The 12,641-nt window shown below is 44.0% G+C and overlaps 1 protein-coding gene across 1 annotated transcript in view; it reads right to left on the bottom strand.

The window, feature by feature from the left end:
• The window catches only part of LOC120435191 (IQ motif and SEC7 domain-containing protein 2-like), a 181,747-nt gene that overhangs the window by 150,053 nt on the left and 19,053 nt on the right, over window positions 1–12,641 (bottom strand). The gene's annotated exons all lie outside the window — the stretch shown is intronic.

Below are 12,641 nucleotides of genomic sequence, written 5' to 3'. Positions count from 1 at the left end.
ATAAGAAGACAAAGCCGCAGCTCTCGGGTGCTTTCTTTCTCCCTCTACTGTGACCTTACCGCCTAACTTTTGTCTATACATCCTGTGCCAGCAGACACCTCTGCATACACGCACACACACAGTCGGACTCCAGGGTGTTGTCCTGCGGCTCGGCTCTGAGAGGTAATTCATCACCTCTCTATTCATATCAGCCAGCCCAGTTTCCCCTGCAGCGCACCCACACACACATTTACTTACACTTAGGGCACGCACGCACCGCGACACAGTGGCAACACAGGCCTGAGTGCTAACACACACACACAGGTGCATGGCAGGCCGCTGATATTTAAGTACTGTGCACCTCCATTCAACAAGCCTGCGGCACTCAGTGCTGCTGCAGCTTAGTTCTCACACACACACACACACACACACACACACACACACACACACACACACACACACACACACACACACACACACACACACACACACACACACACACACACACACACACACACACACACAGAGCAGCAAATGTCAAACCCTGGGATGAACAGGAGCAGATAGTGTAGCTCACATTCACCACTTAGTTGTGCCAACTCTGTTCCTCCCCAGAGTTTCTACAGCGTTTTCAAGGGTCACTTCACAAACACCCCAGGTTCCTTTGGCAGGAGCAAAAAATAAATCACATCTAAATATAAATCTTTACAAGTGTGGACCATGTTCCTTTCTTTTACTTTAATAGAGCAAGACCACGCAGTACTGTGTGCAACATGTGCTAGGCAGAGCCCGTGTGTGTGTGTGTGTGTGTGTGTGTGTGTGTGTGTGTGTGCTGTCAGTCAGGTGCCAACACACACACTGATGTGCACACACTGCAGCTCAAACACAGGATTGCTGTGAAGATGAAAAACAGAGTGTTTGTGGTCATTTTTTTACTGCAGTGCAAAAAGCATGAGTGATGCAGCCTGTAGGGGGTGCACTTCTCTGTGATGCTCTGAGCTTTTAACTGCTGATCCACTTTGCAGTTATATTTTGCACTACCCTACATATACTGTACTCCTTCTATTCTCACATAGAGGAGTGAAGAACACTCGACTCTGCTGCTGCAGTGACCCAGTTTCCCTGCAGAAAAGATTCAAGTCTTATTTGAATCTAATTATACAATAAAGTTTGGTTGCACGTCATTTTCACCTGGAATCCTGTCAGTTTGGGGATCAGTTCAGTAACTGTTTCTCTGCACTGCACACGCTCAGATAAACTTGTTGGGGTTTCCTCCCTGTTACTGTACGATCTTAACCTTCCAAGGTCAAGTCCTCTGAGATGACACAGACATGCATTTATCTTTGGTGTTACTGCAATGTTCAAGGAGCAGTAGTAAAACCCTGTTCAGAAGAGAGCAGAGACGACAGCGGTCGAGTCAGACACAACAGGGTGGTAGCTGGGGTGGGGGTGGGCTGCAAAGTGGCTTGCGGTAGATGTGCTGTGAATGTAAAGAGGCTACAGCAGCCTAACGTGTGACCCGTGCGAGACATGTGGAGGCGTGGACGGGTATCACCTGAGCCATCAGCTGATGTGTGATCTCGTCTTGACTGTCACTAATTTTCAGGCAGTTAGATCAGATCGAGCTCGACTCACCAGTCAGACAGAAACTGAAGCAGAATCTTCAAACGTGGCTGTGAAACAGTCGAAATAAATCTTTTACATGACCTAATTAAAACGTGAAAGTTGAAAGAATAATGTGAAGTGACGGTGCCATCACACAGGAAGTGACCCGCTAAAGTCAAACATTTATCACACCAAGTAACCATATTATTAAATGCGTTAATCAATATATTCATAAAAATCTTCAGCCTACAATGTAACCCATAATGCAGTGATGCAAAACAACATTATTATGATTTTTTAGGCCATCGTGAGCTACAGTTACATTTTAATGTGTTAAAGCAACCGTCACAGGCCATGTGACCGACTGCATGTAAAATCTGCAGTCATGTTCTAATTGGCACTCTGGCTAAAAGTGGAAGATTCTTTGAATGCTTAGGTGCTCTCTATCTAACATTCACACTCTGATGACTGCACTGGGAGCCAATCAGAGCTCAGCATCTTGCTCAAGGATACTTTGGCACACAGACTGGTACTCTGGAGGGATCAAACCACCAACCTTCCAAATGATACAGGACCTGGGCCTGCTCTACCTCCTGTATGAAGAAGAAGCCTGACCGATCTGTCTTTGTGCATAAACTGTGACTGAAAACAAAGGTAAAATCAGCAAAAGTGAAACGTGGCCTGGACGACACTCAGACTTCAGTCTCTGTCTTAAACGTTGGGCGAGTTGATGCCATCTTGCTCCAAATGTTTTGTAGCCTTTGAAAGGCTCGAACAGCTGTGTGTTTCTGAACTCTTGCTTGGCTCATTGGCTGCGATCTTTTAGTTGGAGTTGTTGGACTTGCTAGTATTCAAACAGCTAGCTGTGTGCACGTGCTGTATCTGACCAATGAGGCGTCTTATCCAAAATCTTATAGAATAAATTCAATAATTAACGAGTCAAAAAAACCCAGGACTTCAGGTCTCTCTTTGTTTCTCCATGTACAGCAGCAGGGCTGGGATCACCTCGCCTCCCCTTCGGTTCAGTTGATGTTCGAATAACTGTTTGAATGCTATAATGGTGACAAAGAGTTCTCCTAAATCAGACAGTGTGTGGGCTTCAAATCAGGTATCAATCTTCACGTATGAGACATCTAAGGCTGAACCTATTCACCAGTTTAAAAGTCACGGGCATTTTAAAAACACTGTTTTTTGAGGGGTGAATGTAACTGGCCTGCAGTATTAATAATAATGATCTGATAATAACGTCAGTGAATCTTTAATTGATCTGAATCACAGGAACATGAGTCACATTTTGTAGAATAAAATTCAAGGTTCTATTTAATCTTGTGACTCGAGTATGAAGTTGTAGATCAGTGCAGCACATTCAACTCCATTAAACAGCCAGGGACTACAGTTCATTTAAACCCCTCCTGCTCATGAAGGTTTCAGCTGCCATGGCCACTTTTAAACGTGACATTAAAACTGCTTCTTGCTGTTAAACTTGTTCTGACAGTAGAAACTCTAACCTCAGCCTAAAATCCACCACAGACTGGGGTGTGATTCCCACTCGTGCTCTCTCTGTCAGCATACATGTACCATCCAAAAGGGAACAAGATGGGGGCCACAGGCATTCTGGGAAATGTAGGCAACCAACGAGGCGCAGAAACGACACCAGAGAACTTTGCGGAAGAGCAAACTCGCTCTCTCACAGTTCAAGAAATGTTTCTGCTTCCAGACTGAACAAAACCAAGTGAGACTGCTGGCAGCTTCTTTCCCAGCATGCAGTGCGTGCGTCCTCTCGGGTTTTGCAGCAGCGTGGATGGATTACCGGCGATGTCATCAGACTGAGACGCACAGCAGCAGACAGTTTCTACCAGTGACAACGAAGATACGGCATCGCTGGCCTCAAAATGCACACAAACGCACACCCATCTGCACGCACTGCAGGGCCTCTACTGTACCAAGTCTGCTTTACTTCTCATGTCATCATGTCTCACCCACACCAGACAAGGAAGCGCTGCAACAAATCTTTTTTTTTTTGGTTAAAGAGGAATTTCAGAACATTTTCTCAAAGCATCAGTCATCAGTAGAATAGCTGCAAATGTGGAACACTCAAAACGCCCAGATTCACAGAAAACATCAAAGAAAACTACAGCAGACGCCTGTCAGCTCCTACAGTCTGAAACAAGCTTCCCTCTTTAAAATAATCCTCCCTTTAGACTAGCTTTCTTCTAATCGCCCATCCCTTGTGAAAGAAGATACATGGGCGGGGCTTCTGTACTTCCTGTGTGCCTGAGATGCCCATATATAGACAATCACTTATCACGAAAATAAACTGTCTGAAACTGAGCACTTAGTGCTGTCTGGGCTTTTAGGGATTATTATATTATTCATATTTGAAACATTGGCCGTGTAATAAAAACATTCTCTACTGTAACAGTAACAAAAGCGTAATAGTTCCAGCCTGAGGTCAGGGAAGCACTGTGATCTGGTTCAGTGCCTCTGGTGAAGCAGGTACAACTATACCTGTTCACATTTGCAGTTTGACCTTTTGAAGATTAAACGTCGTTACTAAATTTAACCTATTTGATTTTTGTGTACAGCTTTGTCATAATTAATGTTGGAGTTCTTCAGTTATGACCAAAATCTGTTTTGAAGTCAGAGCGACCTTTAAGAATGAAAATCAGACCCGTTGATCCTTCAGTCCAACTTAAATTGTGCTTCAAATTACAAGAATCCTTCTGGCGGTTCAAACATCACGAATGTCATGAACAGAGGGACGTAAAACGTTTGTAAAATAAGATCTGACCAAATCTTCACCCACACTGAGTGATTTTGTTGTTTGAACCTAACCACACGTGGGCTGATGGATGGTCTAACTGCTGTATAATCTACACCATCTACCTCCGCCCAGTTCCTGTGCAGCAGATGCTAAGTTCATAACAAGTATTCACACAGTGATGCAAGAATGTGCTGAAACATTAGTTCAAAGATATCATTTATACTCTCTGGTGGTACACTTGAAGAACACAAGAAGGGAAATTTATTTTTTCAACAATGTATTCAAAGTAATCATCCAAACATTATTCCATCTGAAAAGTAAATGACAAGCTAGCAACGCTCCCTTTGAGCTCATTAAAACTTTAGACCTTTATGCAGAGTTGGACTTTTAGACTTTCATTCAAAGGCATCATCGACACATCCATTAAAATCAAAGAAAAAAGTTCAATGTTCCCCAACACCGAGTCCCTGATTTCTCAAATTGAAAACTGTGCACTTGATTACATTTTAGTCCCTGGCAACAACTGTGCTCAGGAATGTTTTCCTGTTATAGGAAAACCTAAAGTTAATCAGGCAGCACAGCACGCAGCTAGCATGAGGTTTGAGCGCATCAGCTGATAATGGTTGTTTCAGAAGCACTAAACGTTTGCTTTTGAAATATTTGGTTGTTGATGAAAAGTATTTATTGATGATGAGGTGATGAGGAGAAAAACGGAAAAGTATTATGGCATGACAAAAACAGATGGATGAACTCAACCCAAACATGAGAAGAAAAGTTGACCTGCACACAGGAAGACCTCGGGCGGTCCACAATCATCAGGTCTGACTGTCCGTCAGCTTAAGCACAGTCTGCCACCTTCTGTACGCACAGAGCCCATAAATATGTAGCAATAAGTGTGTCGACCAACTGACCACACAGTCTGAAGGCTCAGTCTGCAGCTTCGCCTTTGAGCAGACAGCCTGACAGACGTGCTGTAAAATAAAAGTCACATCTTTACATCAGCTGGCTGCCAGATTCTCCCCTGTACCATCTGCGTCCTGTGAGATCTGCTGCCAGAAATCAGTCTTTACAACGAGACTTCGCGCACAGATTAATGTGCTTTTACTGAAGAGCACATCAGATTATTTCACACTCAGGTGAGGACAGACGGGCCTTGGTGGGAACAGGACCTTTTATTTTGAAATTTGACTCTCTCCCTTCACCTCTTCTGGATACCGAGCTGTTGCCATGACAATGCAGCTCTGGACCCCCTCCACCCCACCTTCCCCAGCAGCAGCAGCAGCAGCAGCTCCACGTCTGATTTCCATGTTTCCAAATATAACAGACAGACGGGCTGACGGAGGGAGGGAGAAACAAGACGCTGCGAGCGCTTTGTGAACAGATGCCGTGTGCGTGTCAACGTCCAGGTCAGCTGATGAATGGTTACACCATAAATCACCACAAATGATGTCATCTCACTCCTGTCTCTCCCTCACACACACAGGCTCTAATTGGATTGCGTGAGGTGCAGACTACAGCGAGCCAGAGGGGACAAGTGTTCACCGTTAAGAGATTTTGAGTTTCCGCGAGTCCCTTCACTTAAACTGGGACTGGAAGTGCTTTAATAAAATGTGATGCAATTAAAAGTTATTTCGAACTATAAAAAAATGATTTAAAGGCTTTCAAACGACCGACTTTTGATGGAATGCAGAAATGTTTTATAAAATGTGTCCTAAAGAGACAAAACAGGGCGATAACACAAGACGTTCAATATTTAACCCTTAAAATTGTCTCATTTTAGTTCTGTTTTTGCTTTCTGTTCCATCCTTTTACATATATTATTGTGATGACACAATAATATATACAAACAACTGAAGGGAAGAAAATCAGTGGACGGAATATGGTGTCAAATCTGTAGTCCTAAAAAAAAAAAAAAAAAAAAAAAACTTGGAGGATTTGCTGAGCCTGTTGTTTTGTTTCTGATCATCGTGTGTTTCTGTGGAGCGACACAATAAAAGAACACTTCAGGTTTGTAGAGCCAATGACTTCGGTCAGTGTTTGATTTAATTATTGGCTGCTAGTCGTTCCTCAGACTGTCTGGCTTTTTCTCCAGATGGTCAGCGTCTCCCTCGACTCTTTCAAATGAACCTTGGAATAAAATAAAGACAAAATCATTTTTCACTTTACAGGTTGTTGTTTCACAGAGCTGTAAGAGTCGAGTGGAGCTAGCTCGGTGAGTAAACCATACAGTCGTGTGAAAAAGTCGTTTTTCACTGAATTCTGTGAAAAAACGAAAACACCCCAAAGATACTCGAGTCAAATGTGACGCGAATCATGAATCATGAGGTTCTTAGTTTCTTTCTTCATGTGATCATAGATCATATGTCTTTGAAAAGTGATTTAACCAACCACACTTACACAACCAGCCCCCCCCCCACAGCGCTGTATCTACACTCATGGCTGACTGACACACGCTAAACAACCGATCGATCAAGAAGCCGATCTATTGCCTCGATCAGCTCTAACATATTGATCCAGACAAGTTTAACACTCTGACTGAAGGTGTGATTCATCTGTAGGGGAGTGAAAGAGCAGAGTGCCTATTATTTAAGAAAAAAGTTCCTTAAAAGCTGCAAGGATACCAAAAATCACTCCATAATACTCCAAATAATCAACGATGATACACCCAGGCTTCCCACATTGTCATAACAACTTCAACTTTTCCTATAACAGGATTTTTAGCTCCACTGTTGATGAGGAAGCATGAAACACCAAAGCTGCAGCACATCCGACAGTTAGACTGTAGACATGCAGCTCGCTGCGATCGTACGAACTTTATTACGGCTGCAGCATGTTGGTGGAAATGTGTTTAGGTCAGGATGAGCAGGCAACAGTCAGCGCTGATCAGGTGCTTCAAATCCACCTCCATTAAAAAAAACTGAGTCATGACTTTTAGCTCACACACACACACACACACGCACGCACTTGTTTTTATATTTTAGTGAGGACATCTCATTGAAATAATGCTTTCCCTAGCCCCTTACCCTAACCACCAAACGTGAATGCCTAACACTGAGCGTAAACTTAACCATAACCTAACTGTAACCCTGACACTAAAACCACATTTTGAGCCTCAGACATGCCTTCAAACTCGTGGGGACCTGGATTTAGTCCCCACAAGAGCTTTTGGTCCCCACAAGTATAGTAGCATGCTAATTTTCTGTCCTCACAAAGATGTCTAAACATGTACACACACACGCACAATTCAAAATAAAGAGCTGTAAAAGCTCACACAGGACTCAACTGGTTTGAACACTGAGTCGAGTCCTAGTGCTTGGTAGGACTTTGTTTCCAGGACAGTGAACTGATGAGGAGAAACACACACACACACACACACACACACACACACACACACACACACACACACACACACACACACACACACACACACCTGGTGAAGCGATGCTGCTGACTGAGCTCATTTATGCTCCTGCTATCATCATCAGCACACAAAGAACCAGATGTCAGCAGCTGTTTACAAAAACAGGGTCAGAGAGAGAGAGAGCGAGCGAGCGAGCAGGAAGTGACCTGCAGCAGAGTGAGAGGACGACTAACTGAGACACCTGATATCTGAAAACGTGGCTTGTTTTAAAATATAACAGCGATCAGATTATTTGGGCAACCCACGCGCTCTTATTTTGAAAGTTCACTTGCTGCTAACCAGTCAGCCCCGGCCCTCCCCATCCTGTATTTCCCTCGGGCTGGCTCACTGATGTTGTGGCGGTCCCTGAAATCACTCTGGAGCTCACCTACACCGAGCAGGTCTGCGTCCACCATCAGTGGACACGAGCTCCCAGGAGAAGCAGCTGATCGCTGCTCTGGATCACACAAACTCCTTCTACTCTCACTCACAAACTGTGATGTAATAATGTCGGGGTGTAAGCTGTCCTGGTGTGAGTGTAGTTCAAGTCTTATCTGTCTTGTCTTAAAAATAAAGATTTTTATTCCACATCAGTTGTGAATATTTGAACATGTTTTAAAACCTCTTACGCCACCAGCTGCACTTTTTTCTGCTCTCGCTGCACTCCGTGGCAGCGAGCTGACACACCACAGCACCCACGTGGCCCCGCCTCCTCCCTCTCACTCAGCGCTTTCTTCTTCTCCTCTCCGGCTGAAAAGCGTTTTTGTTATGGTGTCAAAAACGTGGCGTTGTTTTGTTCTTTATTGCCGTTTTATTGTGTGACAATCTCACAGGCTTGTTAACAAACGTACAACTTTCCACCGCTGTAACACCTTCCTGTCATGTTGTACCTTTCTCAGACTTTTATTTTACTGAACATCTTAATTATTTGTTGATGTTCATGTTTGGTTTTTTTTGTTCTCACAGGATCAAAAATCTGGAAAAAATACTCTGGACCAGGTCAATGCCACAAGGTGATGACAGTCAGTCACTGTAGTTGGCTGCCCCTTCCAGAGCCTGTTTCTGTTTGAGGTCTTTTCCTGTTAAAGACGAGTTTTTCCTCGCCAGTCCTGCTTTACACAGAAGGAACCAAACAGCCACTCCACAAACACACGTCTTCAACAGGACAACACTCAGCTGAACACCTATACACAGTGGATATCGAGCCATCAATATCCACTGTGAATGACCATCCCTGAACAGAGGGCGGGGCTTACAACACCATTTGTCTGCCAGCTATAAGACAGAGACAGCTCCCACTAGGGCTTAAATACCTGGGACTCTCCACCATTTGGTTTTAGAACTGAAGAAGCTTCTCAGGTGAGAGGCGAAACGTCTTAACAAAGACGTCCAGTCACTTTTTTCCAAGCTCCTCAGAATACCATGACCTGGATGACTGAGAACCTACACAGACAAACCAGGTGACCTCAGTAGCTCACATTAGGTGGGGCGTGTCTTACAGAGGTTTTCAGCTTGGTCCTCCTGGTGATAACAACAACTCACATGACTGACAGTAGTTTAATGACATAAATAGCCTTAAACACCTGGGACTGTCTGCCCCAGGTGTTTAGAAATGCAGAGGCCTCTTTGATGAGAGGCGAAATGTCTTCATGAACCCAAAGTCGTCCAGCTGCCTTCTCTCAGTCCCAAAATCATGGCTGAAACTTCGAGGAGACGGAGCGTTCTCTACTGTGGCCCCGAAGCTTTGGAATGATCTTCCTCTTCACATTAGGCAGTCTACATCAGTGTTGGTTTTAATATCCAGGTTAAAAACTCATTTTTATTCGCTAGCCTTTGACTCAGTGGGTAACTGACACTGTTATTTTATTGTTATTATTGCTGTTATTTATTTATCGTATTTATTATTCTTATTGTACCTCTTATATTTCTGTTGTACAGCACTTTAAAAACAACACATGGCTGACCAAAGTGCTATACAAAGAAACTATGGTATGGTTTTCAAGCACTAAAGACGCTCCCAAACAACTGAGACTTGCTTTCAAACTGTGATAGTTTGAAAGCAAGTCTTAAAACTATAGAAACTTAAAACTATAGAATAAAGTGTTGTGTATGGGTTTGTGTGAATGGGTGAAAGAGGGTGTAAAAAGTGCTACTCAGATAAGAAAAGAGCTATCCAAGTACCAATCCATGTACTATTTACCATTCACTCACTGTTTAGTTCATCTCACACTAAGGCTGAGGATCTATCTAAAAGAATGTGTCTCAGTCTGTGGAAGGATTATTAATGGTTGTCTATGTCTCCGTTTAGCTCGCGGTCAGTGGCAGATGATGGCTGTGGTGTGGACCTCATGCTCCAGGCCAGTCAGGTCCACATCACACATCTGGAGAGTTAATGAAGTTTTGAAAAAGCATTACAAAGTCTTTATTTCAGTGGGCTCATCGTGTGGCTTCCTCATGTTAGTGAATACTAATCATCGTGTTTTTGCCTGACTTTCATTCCTACCTTCAAATGATGTTTAAACTGAGAGAAACAACTACTGTCTGTGTATCAACAGCTGTCCACATGTGGGTCCACAAGCAAGTATAATCCCATGCTTTAGTGTTTTTAAAGTGACTTTTGAAAAAGCTTCTCGGTGGGCCCTTGAAAAAAAACGTTTTGACCTGAGACGAACAACTGTTTGTCGGCGCATCTGCTAGCTCCTCCTACCCAATTTAGATAACAAGATCTGATCACAATGTAGGCAGATGGAAGGCAATTAGGACTCCCATTAAAACTAGGCTTTATATGCAATAGTCCCATAATCACATGTCAGCATCCAGATCAGCCAGGTACAATTCTCAGGTTAATAGCAGAATGAGGTGGGTCAGAAAGCAAGAACAAAAGATCTTTAAATAAAGAAGGGAACAGGATGATACATCCACATTTCATTTTATGTTTCTTTTCTTTCTCCTCTCTTCATCCATCTGAATCCTACAGATATGACTCCTGTGACTCCTCCACACCCACACTGCAGAAACAACATCACTCTGTTCATTACCATAACCGTCCTCCATCAGTCTTCCCTCATGGATCAATGGGATGGAACAGCACTGATTACGGTTACGGCCTCCTCACAGTTCATCGCATGAGCTCTGGCAACTGATATTACATAATACTTATCTTTACTTAATGCACAGAAAATAAAACATCACCATCTTTCCATTTATTTGAGAACGCAGAAGTGTGCATACTGTACTCCAGGGGTAAACCAAGCAGTTACAAAGTGCATGCCTTTTTCTTCAGATACGAGCCCTGCCTAGATGTGAACAGATGTTTGGACCCACTGTTTCATGCTGCACTACAAGATGATGAGTTCACAGAATCCTCAGCAATCTTTAATAAAAACCATTCAAGGTTCTCTCAAACTCTGTGCAGCTGACTATTTTTGTACTGCACTATAGGCATGAAGTTTTCCAACCTGCCACATCAGCCCAACAAATGGGGTTTGCTGATGCTCACTTTGCATAAAATGCTAGAACAATTAGCTAATATGTCTCATCAGAGGTACAGTTTAGCCCGACTCTTGACTTTTGCTCAACACGATAATATCGGGACTCTCAGCTCTGCAGAAGAACCAGATAAACCATGCTTGGGAACAAAAAACCAAGTGGTGATGCACTCGATCAATCACTGGTCTATTTCTCCAGTTGCCCAACTGTGATGTGCTGTGGAGGTTTATTTTTGTCTCAGTGTGGCTGTGCAAACCAACTGATGAATAACTGATGCAACTTACATTTCGGACATGCAGGTTTTTGATCTCGGAGCGAGGACACATTGTGGATAGATTTGTTGGCAGTACCGTAAATGAAAACTGACACCGACATGGAGAAAATCTCTCTGTCAGAAGTCGCTGCATGCAATCGGGCTCTCGTCAGTTGAAACAATTGAACTGCTTTGTCATGTTGTGCAGTATTTACCGCTTCCTAGTGTGGCTCGTGTTTCTCCCCGCTTCAGCCCGAGGTGCTGCAGGATGAATCTGAGTGAGGGTGTTTTGCAGTTTGCTGCATCATGCCCTAAACGAAATCACTCAGAAACCAGTGTAGGCAGCTCTGCAACATGCTGTCATGCCTCTGTGCCATAATCTACCCCAGTGTAGTGTGGGATTTATTGGATCGCACTCAGTCAGTCGAAGAGGCAGCGAGCAGCCGATTGTACTGTGCGATTTCATAACGAATCAGCCTTATCTCTGCTGCTGTCAGACTTCATCATTGTTCTGCACATGTTACATCATTTGCAAGCTTGAGGTCGGCTTTTTCTCACGATATCAGCTGCACCTGAACGTCCCATGACTCAGGGCTCAGAAGGATTTTTTTCCCCTGCACTTTGATTAATCACACGAACCCATATCTGAGAGTCTGACTCACCCTCTATCAACCTCCGTGTGCAATCTGCTTTAGTTTTTGGCTGCACGTACGATAGCTTATAAGACAAAGCTATAGTACTATTAAATCTGTCTCCATGAGTCATCACTGCGTTTCCCCAGCCTCATTTCTGCAGGTCTATTGGGAGCCTTGCTCCTGCAGCTGCTCAGTGTTTGCAAAGGGAAGAAGGCGATGCTCCATGTTCCTCTGAGCGCTCAGCACACTGAGCGAGGTGAAAACCACTCAACTGTTAGCCAGAGTGCTGTCCTTCAAACACATTTTCCACAGTTGCATAGCAACAGAGATCACCATGGCCCGCATTTCCAACGCTTCGGCGTTACCAGCTACGAAGGAAGTGCCCGATGGACGCACGGGACAGCCACAAGCCTGCATCCTGTTGCCTACGGCACCGGAGACGAAAGTCACAGACGGCAGCGAGGAGCCGTCATTCAACACTTCCTGATAGGATGCGCGCGAGACAGTGTTGCCAGG

Source organism: Oreochromis aureus, linkage group 20 (assembly GCF_013358895.1).
Source record: "Oreochromis aureus strain Israel breed Guangdong linkage group 20, ZZ_aureus, whole genome shotgun sequence".
Classification (NCBI taxonomy): Eukaryota; Metazoa; Chordata; class Actinopteri; order Cichliformes; family Cichlidae; genus Oreochromis; species Oreochromis aureus.
The sequence above is the reverse complement of the archived record's forward strand: the minus strand, read 5'-3'. Positions and strand labels throughout refer to the sequence as shown.